Raw genomic sequence first — 13,147 nt, forward strand, 5'->3', positions numbered from 1 at the left:
CAAGCAGTTCTCATATTCTTATCTGAAAGTCCTTAAGTCACTTAAGGAAATAAACTTTTCACTATACAAGGAGAAGATGGAGCATATTTTTCATTACTGCTTTTGATTTAAAAAATTATTTTAGTAAATCTCAGAATCTATTGCTTGAGTAGAAAGTCGCCTTTAAAGCATAAATGAATAGTCAAAAGCTGTTAATTCAGTGATCTCTCTGGTTTAGGCAATGAATGATGAGAGAAGCTAGAGAGCAGTTGAACGAAAATAAGTGTACATTTTAAGTGTAGAAATATATCATAGTAAATAGTGCCAAAGAGTCTTGTTCTTCATAAGGCACTTTTGAGTGTTTTATCCTTCAAATTATGGTTGCTTGCATAGCATTTGAACTGGGCTTTTTCCAACACATTTCTGTACCAGTTATTCAAATACTGAATGTGTGAAACTCTTCCTAATGAATGGAATGGCCTGCTGATAGGTATCAGGATATATATATCCAAAGATCTAGATGCCCCAGAAACAACTCTGACATCCCTATCGATGACCAATTAAGTCAAGAGTTCAGTGAACCACTGCTCATTTCTTTCAGCCAAGGGACTAATTGTTGGTACTTATAATGCTTAATAGATTGCAGAGATGTTAATGGGAGTAGAAACGTTAAAATTGAGCTAATACAGAGCATAGAATTTCTCAATTCTCTTGGAAAAATCTTTACCATGTGGCTTTTTAGGTAGTGAGTGCTGCACAGTTTATTGAATGCCTGAACCCCAATCTTGCTGTAAAATTGTTGCAATCCGTTCTCAACAGAATGCTTTTGAGCTGGTTTTTCTTCACTGGTACATGTAAATATATAAAACAAAGCTATGTTGCTAGTTTATTTTCCTGCTGTTTGAAAGAGATACACAGTAAGGAATTAAAAGAAAACGCCAGCATATTAATTTCATCACAGGGTTGTTCTAAGGATTTGTTAAATGTATTGGTTAAGTTTCAGGTTAAGCCACTGTAACAAAGAGCCGAGATAACAGTGGCTTAAATAAGATAGAAACTTTATTCTTTCATGTAACAATCTAAGCCTGTGCAGTCCAGCGCTGATAAGATGGCGCCGTGGGTTTTCTGGATCCGTGCTCCTTTGCTTTTGTTCCCTTGCCATCTCAGTAGTGTCACCCTGTCCAAGTGGTCCAAGATGCCTCAGCATCACATCAGCACTTCAGCTAACAGGAAGAGGGAGAGAAAGGGCAAATGGTGGGTGTTCCCATTCTCTTTAAGAGTGTATCACAGAAATTGCCACACCATGCTTGCTCCCAGACTGTTGGCCACACCTAGCTACAAGGAAGGCTGAGAAATGTTATCTTTATTTCGGGAAGCTAAGCACCCAGCCAAATTTTATTAACTCTTGAAGAAGGGAAGGGCAGATACTGAGATGCCAGTGTGATTAGCAGTCTCTGTCCCAGAATAAGCAAAAGCATTTCGTAAATTCCTAGATATTTTCCAGCATTAGCTACTGTACTGCTGACACTATGATTCCGATTTTGCTCAAGTTATTTTGGTGACATGGTTAAGATGACTGATCATTTCTTCATTCATCCATTCACTCAGTAAAACAATTATTTTTTTTAATTTATTTATTTTATTGATTTATTTTTGGCTGCGTTGGGTCTTTGTGGGCTTTCTCTAGTTGCAGTGAGCAGGGGCCACTGGTTGCAGGTTTCTCGTTGCAGTGGCCTCTCTTGTTGCAGAGCACGGGCTCTAGGCACGCGGGCTTCAGTAGCTGTGGCACATGGGCTTAGCCGCTCCACAGCATGTGGGATCTTCCCGGACCAGGGCTCAAACCCATGTGCCCTGCATTGGCAGGTGGACTCTCAACCACTGCGCCACCAGGGAAATCCCCAGTAAAACAATTATTAAGCATGTCTTTGGTTTCTGATATATTTCCATGTCTCCTTCTTAGTACTTAAGAAGTGCTATAGTATTTAGGTACTCCAAATTTTATTAGTTAAATGAGTACACAGCTGACCAATAGTATAAATCTTTTGAGACATCAGAAATTGAATTCCTGAATTCCCCTCCCCAACCTGCGCCCCAGCCAGCTGCTTTACTTACAGCATTTGCCATCTCAGTTGGTGGCAACTCCGTTTTCTCAAAAGCTCTGACCAATACTTAGGAGTCTTCCATACCTCGTCTTTTTCTTTTGCACCCTACCTCCATTTCATCAGCAAATCCTCTGCTCTCTCTTCAAAAGCACATCGAGAACTTGACCACATTTCACCACCTCCACTGCTAACATCATGGCCAAAGTCACCATCATCTTTCATCAGATTATTACTAAAAACCTCTGAAGTAATCTCTTCTATTTTCTTGCCTTTTAGCATGCTTTTATGAAAGTCGGACATGACGTAACAAGAACTTAGGTAAATAGGCTTAATGTGAGCTTTAATGTTAATCTGGTTCTGAGTTGGGCGTCGGTTTAATGTTCGCTGTAGCTACAGGCGCCAGAGGCATTGTATTTCCCTGGTGTCCTTGTTCTTGTCTCCCCTGTTGTCTTTGGGCTTCCCCAACAACTCAGAGTCTGTATTTTGCATCTCTTTCCACTTTAAAGTCACCAGTTTTATAATGGAGACCTGTAAGTGTGTTGGTTAAATGTAGGAGAAGGGAGGTGTCCTCTTATTTGGTGATTAAATCCTGGTGCCTCTGGGCTGTAACCTTTATGAAAGTTTCTTAGCTTTCCCTGTGTCTCCTAATTGGGACAGGAAGGCCAGAGGGGATGGGAGTGATAGGGATGACTGTCCCCCGCAGCTCTGGGTAAGGCCACTCCCCTGGAGAGTAGGCCTTTGTTATGGAGAGGGATCAGGGCTTATTTCATAAAATGTATATTTCTCCTCCTCTTGTAGAGCCAGGAAGGCCTGTTTCTTGGCTCTTCAATGTGAGAATGGGGGTCCCTGGAGGTAAAACCCACAAAAGAGTAGAAGCCCCTAAGACCGTGGCCTCCAGGAGTTTCTCCCTCTTCCTGAAGCTCTTCCACAACTCAGCTTCCAGCAACTCCTCTCAAAATCGCCAGTTACTTGTTCCTATCAGTTTCTGCTCCCGGTAATCTCATCTCTGCATGACTGGATTTTCCAGTCTCTCCAGATTTCCTGGTGATGGTTTGCCCAGTGACCTCAATTCACTGATGGTTCCAAGAAAAGCCATTGGTTTTGCAGTTCCTTTAGCATTTTTTTTTTTAATTTTTATTTTATTTATTTATTTTCTGGCTGTGTTGAGTCTTCGTTGCTGCACGCGGGGTTTCTCTAGTTGCGGCGAGCGGGGGCTACTCTTCGTTGTGGTGCGTGGGTTTCTCATTGCGGTGGCTTCTCTTGTTGCGGAGCGTGGGCTCTAGGCGCGCAGGCTTCAGTAGTTGTGGCACGCGGGCTCTAGAGCACAGGCTCAGTAGTTGTGGCACACATGCTTAGTTGCTCCACGGCATGTGTAATCTTCCCGGACTGGGGATCGAACCCATGTCCCCTGCATTGGCAGGTGGATTCTTAACCACTGCGCCACCAGGGAAGTCCCCAAGAAAAGCCATTAGTTTTGCAGTTCGTTTAGTGTATTCTTGTTGTAAGAATGGGAGTGATGAGTTCCAAGCTTTTTACATGTCTGAGCTGAACTCCTGCTTCCATTTTTCCATCCTTAGCATCTGCCTGCCATCAGCAGCCCTAATGATTCCTTTGAAACGTAAGCCAGAGTATGGTGTTCACTGCCCCCAGTCCTCTACTGGCACCCATTTCTCCCAAAGTCAAAGCACACAATCAGAGACTTGACACTGTACATCTCCCAGCCTTGCCATCACTTGCTTCACTCCAGCCCTACTGGCCCCCTTTGATGTGCCTTCTCTATCCCAGATAAGCCCGTGCCTCAGGGCTTTGGCACTTGTCATTGCTTCTTCGTGGAATGTGTTTCCCAGGACAGTCTCACCTCTATCTCCCTCACCTCCTCTAGGTCTCCAGTCCAGTGTTGCATTATCAGTAAGGTGCTGTATGTAAAACTGTCAACCTTTTGAAAAATTGCAACTACCCGTCTGCTTCTGCCTTGTCTAGCATTCCCTATCCTCTTTCCATACTTTGTTTTTCCCATAACACTTAGGACCATTTGACATACTATATTCTCCATGTTTCTGTGTTTATTGTTTGAATGCATTGTCAGTGTCCATTAAAATGCACGACACAAGAAGGCAGGGAGTTTCGCCTTTTTTTAATGCTGTATATGTAGCGACTAGGACAGTGCCTGGTAGAGAGAGGGCATTCAATAACGAATACACTGACGAATAAACTTTAGTCATAATCCTTCTCCTGAAAGAGTTTAGAGAACCTGTTTCGAGATAAAATGTACCTTCATTAAAGGAAGAGAAATATGCTGTTGATACCCCAGGTACTGAGGCATGCTCCATAATAAGAGGGATAGAATTGGGAGTGGAGTTAGTTTTGGACTCCACGAGTGCCTTGTGTGACATACGCTTCCATTTTGCTACAAGGCAAAATTTTTAAAATCCAGGTTCCTGATTTTTTCTGTTTATAACATGCTAATAAATATAGTTCTGGCTACAGTGACTCCTTTAGCAGTTATGAGACTGGTCGTCATCTTCCTTAAGGTAGATTTTTCTAAGTCTGTGATGTTATTTGAGCCTAGCCAAAGATTAGAAACCCTTTAAAGCCAGTCTTATGTAAGGTTGTCTGAGATTACAGTTATTTCATTGAGTTAGTTTTTCTTTCCCTCCTTTGAAAGCCTTTGCAAATTTTGGAGTTCTTCAGTCTTCCGTGTACTTTAACAGAATATGATTTTAAGCCTCATGAAGCATTATACATGAAAGCTGCTGCCTTCAGTAATTGGTCTTGCAGACAGCTGCCAGTCATTAACTGATTGGATGCAAATGACGATGGGTAGAGCCTGTCACAGTGACTGTGTTGCTAATTTATGGTTTAAATCTGGATAGTGGAGAAATGATAGCTGATTTGGACTATGTAAACTACAAGTCCTACCTCATTATGTGGTTGATAATGTCAGGAAAATACTAGACATAGTTGATTACCATAGTTTGCTGATTTCACAATAACTCTTTGCATTTTTGTGCTTAGGAAAAAGGAAATTTCCTTTGATGACTGCTTTAATGAGCAAGCCACATAATATTTAAAAGGTTTTTATTTTTGAAGCGTGTGTTTAAAGCACCGTTTTTTATAAACTATTGATTAACATTTGCTTGAAACAAGCATTTCTTAGTTCATTACAAGGTGGTTCAATGTACGATCACTTTCCTTCTTGGCCTCTGGCCTTATCTGAATCCCCGTGTGTCTTTGGCTCTTACAGAATTTGGCACCACTGATTCCTGCGCTCTGGCTTTCAAGGCCACTCCACAATTTTGACTGTCTCTCATTTTCCACAGCTGTCTCTTGTATGGTTTTGTCTCCTCTCCAAACTGATTCATTCTGCAAGGTTCTGTCCAAAGACTGCCTTCATTTTCCTTTCTCTATAGAATCTAGACCACTACCTGGGATATAGTGCGGGGTCAATAAATGTGTCATTGAATTTCTAAGTTACCTTCCCCATGACTTCCTATCTGTGGGGGACTTCTCCACCTGGGTGATTTGTCCACATCTCAAACTCTTCACCAGTCTTCCCTAAAACCACCTACTCACTGACGTCCTTAGTGATTAAGGTCATAAGCAGAGACTAACAAAGTTATTATAGATAAACAGATCAGTGGGCACATATACATAAAAAAGAATGATAACATATAGGCAGCATAGCTGGTGTGCTAAAAGGCATTTACATTTTTTCAAGTTATAGATTAAAAATCAAATCAGCTCTTTAGAATGGTTGGTTTATTAACTCTGTATCAATTTGCTTTAGAGAACATGACTATGCTTTTTAATTGTTTGGAAACAATTTCTTAAAATAATTAGGAACAATGAAGCAGCGTTCATCCAAGGAAAATTTAACAAGAAAACATTTATTTTAATGCCTTTTTCTAATGTAAATATGTGAAATGATAGATATAAAAGATGTGTATATGATGATAAACGTATTTGAAACTCTTAAGGGTGATTACTCACACATCCTATATTCGACGCCTCCTTATGCAAATGACAAATATTGCCCATTTAGATATAGAAAAACACAAACTAAATAGTTGTTTCAGCCATGCAACATTTGACAATTTTTCTTTTTTCCTGGATTTCTGTAAAATTGACACTTCAATTTCAACTTCACATGGTTGCAGATTTCAAGAAACAAGTATGTGGAAGGAATATCATTTTATGAAGAAAACAATTCATAATTTAAGTGAAATCTAAACCTCTTAAGTCATGTGAAACTTGACTAATTCCTTGTGGATTTTATGGTCTAAGTTTTTGGTTACCTCTAATTGACTGTCTTCTTTAACTATGGTAAATTGCAATTAACCAGCTAGCTTTGAGATTGTGTAATAAATCTTATATTTCTTAGCTAATTTGTCATATTACTTCTGAAGATGAAAAATTTTCAAAAGAGGTACAGATTTTTATGAAAAGTAACATGAAGCAGTTAAGTCAGGAAGGAAAACCAGTATAATATCTTATCAGATTGGCTGGCCTGAGTTAAAAAGCTGTAAAATACAGATTTTCATTTTTAACAGATATGGTAGGAGATAGCTGGGAAAAAGCCCCCTAAAAGGCTGATTGAGAGAAAAACAAGGTGAAGTGGAATCAGGTTTCCAGAGGGTAAAGAAATTCAGTGTTTCTTCTCAATTCGTCTCTTCTGAGTAGAAAAAAGAAATATAAAATAATGGGACTGACAAGAGTAAAATGAAAATGTCTCATTGGCTCAACCAAAGGATTTAAACAAGTAAATCTGCTAAATTGTTAAGGCCCCTTTTAAACATTTGATTCTTGAGGAAATGAATTACGGTTGTTTCTCAGTTGAGATAGAGTAAGTCACAGTAGTTCAAAAGCATGTGGTTTCCTTGCCTCTAAGAATGGAGTAACACATAAATCTTTTCTTTGGTTCCAGCTCTAATGGCTGCAAGTACAGTTGTGTAGGGAAGAAGAAAACAAAAAAATAAAACAGACCACAACAGACTCAGTGAAAATGGTCCTACGGTGTTTTACCAGTGAAGTAGGTGACGTACTGCTGTTTCTTTGGGATTGTCCGTAACAGAACTTTTAGAATCTTTATGGGTTTTTGAAAACCCTCAAACCTAAAATTAGTGTTGCCTTAGATTGAATATATTCACCAGTGGTTATATATCAAAGGAACTGAAACTCACATGTAATTAAAATAAGTGTAAAGTTACTTTATTCTGATTTCTGTATTAGTTTTGTATTTGATTCTTAAAATGCTCTAACATTTCTTCGCCTTTTTTTTTTTTTTTTTTGCGGTACGCGGGCCTCTCACTGTTGCGGCCTCTCCCGTTGTGGAGCACAGGCTCCGGACGCGCAGGCTCAGCGGCCATGGCTCACGGGCCCAGCCGCTCTGCGGCATGTGGGATCTTCCCAGACCGGGGCACGAACCCGTGTGCCCTGCATCGGCAGGCAGGCAGACTCTCAACCACTGCGCCACCAGGGAAGCCCTCTTTGCCTTTTTTTTTTTTAATTAAACATATATGAAATATTTCATTCATTGAGAAATATATACACATACCTCATATTTGAACCACTTAAAGGATGCTACTAAAACATGCATTTTGCAGATTAAGAGAAAGCTATTACCAGAACCTCCCCCATACCTCTTCTTATTTCACAGTTTTGTTTCTTTCATTTGTGTTCTCTTATTTTATGCTAGAACCCCCATTACAATCTCAAACAAGAGTGATGACAGCAGGATTTTTGTCTTATTCTTGTTTAAGAAAGAATGTTTTAAATATTTCACCATTAATTATGTATATTTTATAGGTTTTTCAGTAGACAGCTTTTATCAGTAGGGTTGTCCTCTTATTTCTAGTCTAAAATTTCTTTTTAGGAATTAATGTTGATAATGATATTCTCCACTCAATCTATTTATGTTAATGATTTATGTTAATAGATTTTCTAATGTTGAACCTACTTTGCATTCCTGGAATAAGCCCAAAAATTACTTATAATGTTTTATCAAATTTATATTCTTCTAAATTTGTTTTTCACCCGTGTTCCTGGGTGAGACTGGCACTTCCCTTCAGGGGGTTTGAGTTTGTTCGGCTTCTCCAATTTGACCTCCCTTTTGAAGCCAACTAAACCCTAAGCCCTTTTCCTCTTAGTTTCACAGATGTACGCAAGGTGAGTACCATCTTCAGAACTGTTTAACCTTCTGGATTCCTGCTTTCAAGCAGTCTCTAAGCTTAGGGATTGCCCTTACTTTCCCATCAATTAATACATTCCTTAACAAATACTTTGTAATTTCTGTCTAGCATGTGTTCTGTACTAGGAGGCAATCTCTGAACATCGAGTTTCACTGTACTGTTGGAAAGAGAAACACCCAAGAAACATCCTTCAATCTAGCATCTATTAAGGAATGGGTTAGCTATGTTAGAAGTTAGAGTTTGAGAATAGAGTTGTTGTTTATGACATAGAAGATAGTTTTGAAATTTTAAATTCTCCTTCCACAAGAGAACCAAGTTGCCCAAGTAAGCTAAAAAGTGTATTAGAGCACTGTCTTAAGCAAAATCAAGTTACAGGTATTTGACCCTTATAAAACACAGAAGGGTAATGTATATTTGTTTTCTGCTGTAATATAAACTTGCAGATAATGTCACAGATACAGCAGATTTTCAAGAAGACAAACACACGTGTTTTTTAGTTTTACCCTTATTACACGTGCACACCTATTACTGGTGATGGTGGAAGTAAAAGAAAATTCCAGTTAAGTCTCAAGGGATTATGGAAAAATCTGAGATGTTCCAAGTCGTATAATTATTGAAAAAGACTGTAGAAGGATGTAGAAGACTGTTTATATATAACTCTATGGGAGCAACAAAGTGTGAGCCCTATTTTTAATGCATATGGGTGTTAAATTAGAAATCTCTCCTCCGTTTAGTTTTAGTTTTTAGTTTAGTGTTAAATTTATTTCTAATTTAAAAATAGGAATATTACCATCCAGGGGGATCTAGTGGAAACATATATGTGCTTACTAAAATATAAGGACCAAACGCTAAAAGATATGATTTAAAAATGATAATATTATTTACCAAGCAAGACACTACAATCCAACTTGATTGAATAGTAGAGAGAAACAAGCACAAACAAACAAACAAAAAACCTTGCTCGAGGGCTGGACTCTGTTAGGGGCTTTGTTGTGTCTTGTATTTAGGACTCTAAATCCCAATGATGTTAGCTGCTCTGAACATTTATTCAGTCACCTTAAACAGCATAATTCAGTTTCTCTATGTAAAACACCATGGGGTATTATATTAAAACATTAACATCTTTTTTGGGAGTAGTGTAGGCATACATTTTAATTGGGAGAACTTTCTCTCTAGGAATTGGAAGTTTAGAAAGAAGGAACTGGATTAGATATGGAATACAATAGCTGAGAGTCAAATTTTGACAAGAACAGATAACTGAGGTGTCAACGAACTTTTTTTTCAACTCTTTCCCTGGATGGCAGAGGAAACTTATAGTCTTGTAATGTTTGGGGCTCTGCATATTACAACTGGGAGTTTGTATAATAAAGAAATGCGATAAACTTTCTTTCTTCTCTTCCTCTCTTTTCTTTCCTCGGGAAAAGAGAGTAAATTTCTCAAATTATGTATCACGAGACTACCAGGAAGGAGCAGGAGGTCTGAGATATGTTGAGATAATATCTGGTTTTACTTTATCAGTTGGCTTATTCTTTTTTTTTTTTTTTTTTTTTGCGGTACTCGGGCCTCTCACTGTTGTGGCCTCTCCCGCTGCGGAGCACAGGCTCCGGACGCGCAGGCTCAGCGGCCATGGCTCACCGGGCCCAGCCGCTTCTTGGCATGTGGGATCTTCCTGGACCGGGGCACGAACCCGTGTCCTGCATCGTCAGGTGGACCCTCAACCACTGCGCCACCAGGGAAGCCCGGCTTATTCTTTTTGAGTTTTACAAATAAGCTTTGGTGGTTTGCAAAACTGGTATAGAATACCTCATTTCTCTACTTAGTCTGTTTTCATATTATCTGAATATTTCCCAAGGACAGCTTCAAGTCGTGTTCACTCTAGTGGTTAAAACTGAATGCTGTTGTCCTTATTCATGTGAGTGTTGAAAACAATTTTCAAGTAGAGATAAGTTTCTGGGTTTACATAAACAAAGCATGAGCATATTAATTAATGCTATTGTCCAAATCCATGTGTTGTGTGTTTTTCTTATCTCCAATCACTATTTGAAATTACTTTTGCTCTTGCAATTCTATTATTAGGAAGCAGTGGCACAAGATTTTAAAAATCTCTTTTGCTTTTACAGTATAGGACAATGATTTTGAGAAAGTTTTTTCGGGCAGGTGATACAGTCACTAAAGTTCTTTCTGTGCCATACCTTTGGGCTCTGTGGTGCGATTCTAGAACCAAGAGTCTTAAGTGGTACTTTGATCAGAGACCTGCCTTGCTTTGATCATGGCTGTTGGTTCCCAGCTCATGTCTAAATTGAGCCTGGAGTAGATATTTACTTTTGAGGTTTTTAAGTTAAAAGTTTAGACTTAAAGAAGTATATCCTAACCCCAATCCTGATGATTTCATAGGGAAATACAGCTTCTCTGTGGGTTTTAATCAACCTAAAATGTAAATCCTCTGAACGTCAACACCACTTAGGACTCATGGATGGAATATAGGGGTTTATGCCTCTAAAACCACATATCTAGTCATAATTTCTAGTTGGTAATATTTATTAAACACTAATATGTATCCAGTAGATGTGTTTGGTGTAAAAGAGCCTTTAATGGCCTCTGAAAATTCCCTGTTGGGATCCAGTCCAGTTAAGATTAGAGCTTCAGGAAGGTGGGCCAGCCCTTCTCTTTCTCATAGTGCTCAACTGATGTGAGAATGTCATTTTAGTGCATTCACCCTTCTGGTTCTTCCTATTTATTTTACCCCTCTATGTACTAGCTTCCTTCTGCTGTTTGGAAGTAGACTTTCTGAGTTGTACGTTTAAGGCTGTTAAATGAGTAACATCATCCTTTGTTTCAATATTGTTTCTCAAGTGATGCGAAAATGCCTCATACAAGTACTGGCTGCACAGCCTTTGAAGAACCCTTATCTATTTGTCCTGTAGCAGCAAAAAAGGCAAAGAAAATTAACCTCCCTCTTTTTTTCTGTTGTTCGTAGTTAGCTGAAAGCACAGAAGAAAATACATTAAAATAATAGTTGCCCAAGATTTGTGCATATAGAAAGGTAGTTGATATTTTTAGAAATTTATTTAATAGCTAATTTTTCTTCTCATTAGCATTCGTAAGTAAATATTTTTCTACTCACATAAATATTTTATTCTTGATACTTGTTCTTACTGATCATTTTTCACTTTTTGAAATGCTGTTTTCTCTAGTTATTAACTCTACTTTTTCCATGTTCAGCACTAGGTGCTGAGTTAAGAGTGACTGTTAAAAATTAATATATTGGACTTCCCTGGTGGTGCAGTGGTTAAGAATTTGCCTGCCACACGAACCAGTACCAGTCCGTGGCCCGGGGGTTGGGGACCCCTGCTATAGTGGACTTTTTGTTTATAACAGCCCCTCCCAACTTTCCCTTCTCCTCAACAAAAAGTTTCCTCTCCTTTTTTTGCTGGACTCGCATGTGGTTTGCTATAGTTGTGTGTCTCGAATTGCAGTTGTTTTCTGCTCCCAAAGAAACTTGCTTTTGCTTTGCTGGTATTAAAAAAAAAAAGAATCTGCCTGCCAATGCAGGGGATACGGGTTCGATCCCTGGTCTGGGAAGATCCCACATGCCGAGGAGCAACTAAGCCCGTGTGCCACAACTACTGAGCCTGCGCACTGCAACTACTGAAGCCCGTGTGCCTAGAGCCCGTGCTCCACAACAAGAGAAGCCACCGCAATGAGAAGCCCGTGCACCACAATGAAGAGTAGCCCCCGCTCGCCATAACTAGAGAAAGCCCGCGAGCAGCAATGAAGACCCAGCACAGCCAAAAAATAAATTTAAAAAAATTAATATATTGAATATATTAATGTAATATAGCGTATAACATGGTGTCCTGATGGATGTTTGAGATATACTGCATGTTTATCTTAGGAACTGATTTATTTTTAATAAAATGTAATCTTTGATTTTTATTATTTTTCTCTTCTTAAAACTGGCTTTGAGAGTATTTAATGTTGCTTTGAGATTTGTTTTTCTTGGCCTGGGTTTGCTTGGCAATGAAATCCTCAGTAGCATGACCATAGATTCTAAATACAGGAGATACCCTGTTAAAGGGTATATCTAACTTGTTATGCTTTTTATGGATGATGATCTATTAATGGCATATTATTCCTTTTCCATAGTAATGTACTTTGCAGAGTTCTATTTTCTTATTTAATTATCTCAGTGATGCTGGAGTTTAACTTGGGCAAGCATTGTTATACCTGTTTTACAGATGAGAAAGCTAAAGGAGGGGTAGAATGCTTAGGGAGAAAAGGCATGGTAAGCAGGACAGATTTTGCAGTAAGGTAGATCGGGGTCCTAATCCTAACCCAGACCATGAATAGCTGTTATTATCGTCCTTAGAGTGTCAAGTGGCTGATCTGTATAGTGAGTATAGCAATACCACTGTGTGGGACAGAGTGTGTGTAGCACCCTAGCCCAGGGTTTGGCCCATATTCCATGTTTACTTACTACTGTTAATAAGAAATAGGAGAGTCCAGTAATTTACTTCAGTGTACCCAGATCTAATTGTTAACAGAATTAGAACTAAAACCTTAGGTTTGGGATATTTTGGTTTATGTCTCCACATCAAATTTCCTTTTAGTGACACATAATAGGAAACTAACCTGGGGCCGTTCGATGGCAGGGACCCATCCAAATGATGACAGGATTCACTGTGAGATAAAGTAGATTATGAGATTGGAGTGTAAAGGAACAAAAGAGAGAACTAAAGAAAAAAAAAATCACTTCTCTGTTTTCCCCCTGGAGTTGTTTAGAATTCCTGAACTCTTGCCCTTTCTAAAGGTTGTTCGTCTTTTAGAGCTGAACCAGACTCAAATGATACTAAATATGTCAGAGACAAACTGTAAGAG

The 13,147-nt window shown here is 39.0% G+C and overlaps 1 protein-coding gene across 5 annotated transcripts in view; it reads left to right on the plus strand.

The window, feature by feature from the left end:
• Window positions 1-13,147, plus strand: part of TMTC2 (transmembrane O-mannosyltransferase targeting cadherins 2) — an 862,038-nt gene that overhangs the window by 208,878 nt on the left and 640,013 nt on the right. The window lies entirely within an intron of this gene.

This window comes from Pseudorca crassidens, chromosome 11 (genome assembly GCF_039906515.1).
Source record: "Pseudorca crassidens isolate mPseCra1 chromosome 11, mPseCra1.hap1, whole genome shotgun sequence".
Classification (NCBI taxonomy): Eukaryota; Metazoa; Chordata; class Mammalia; order Artiodactyla; family Delphinidae; genus Pseudorca; species Pseudorca crassidens.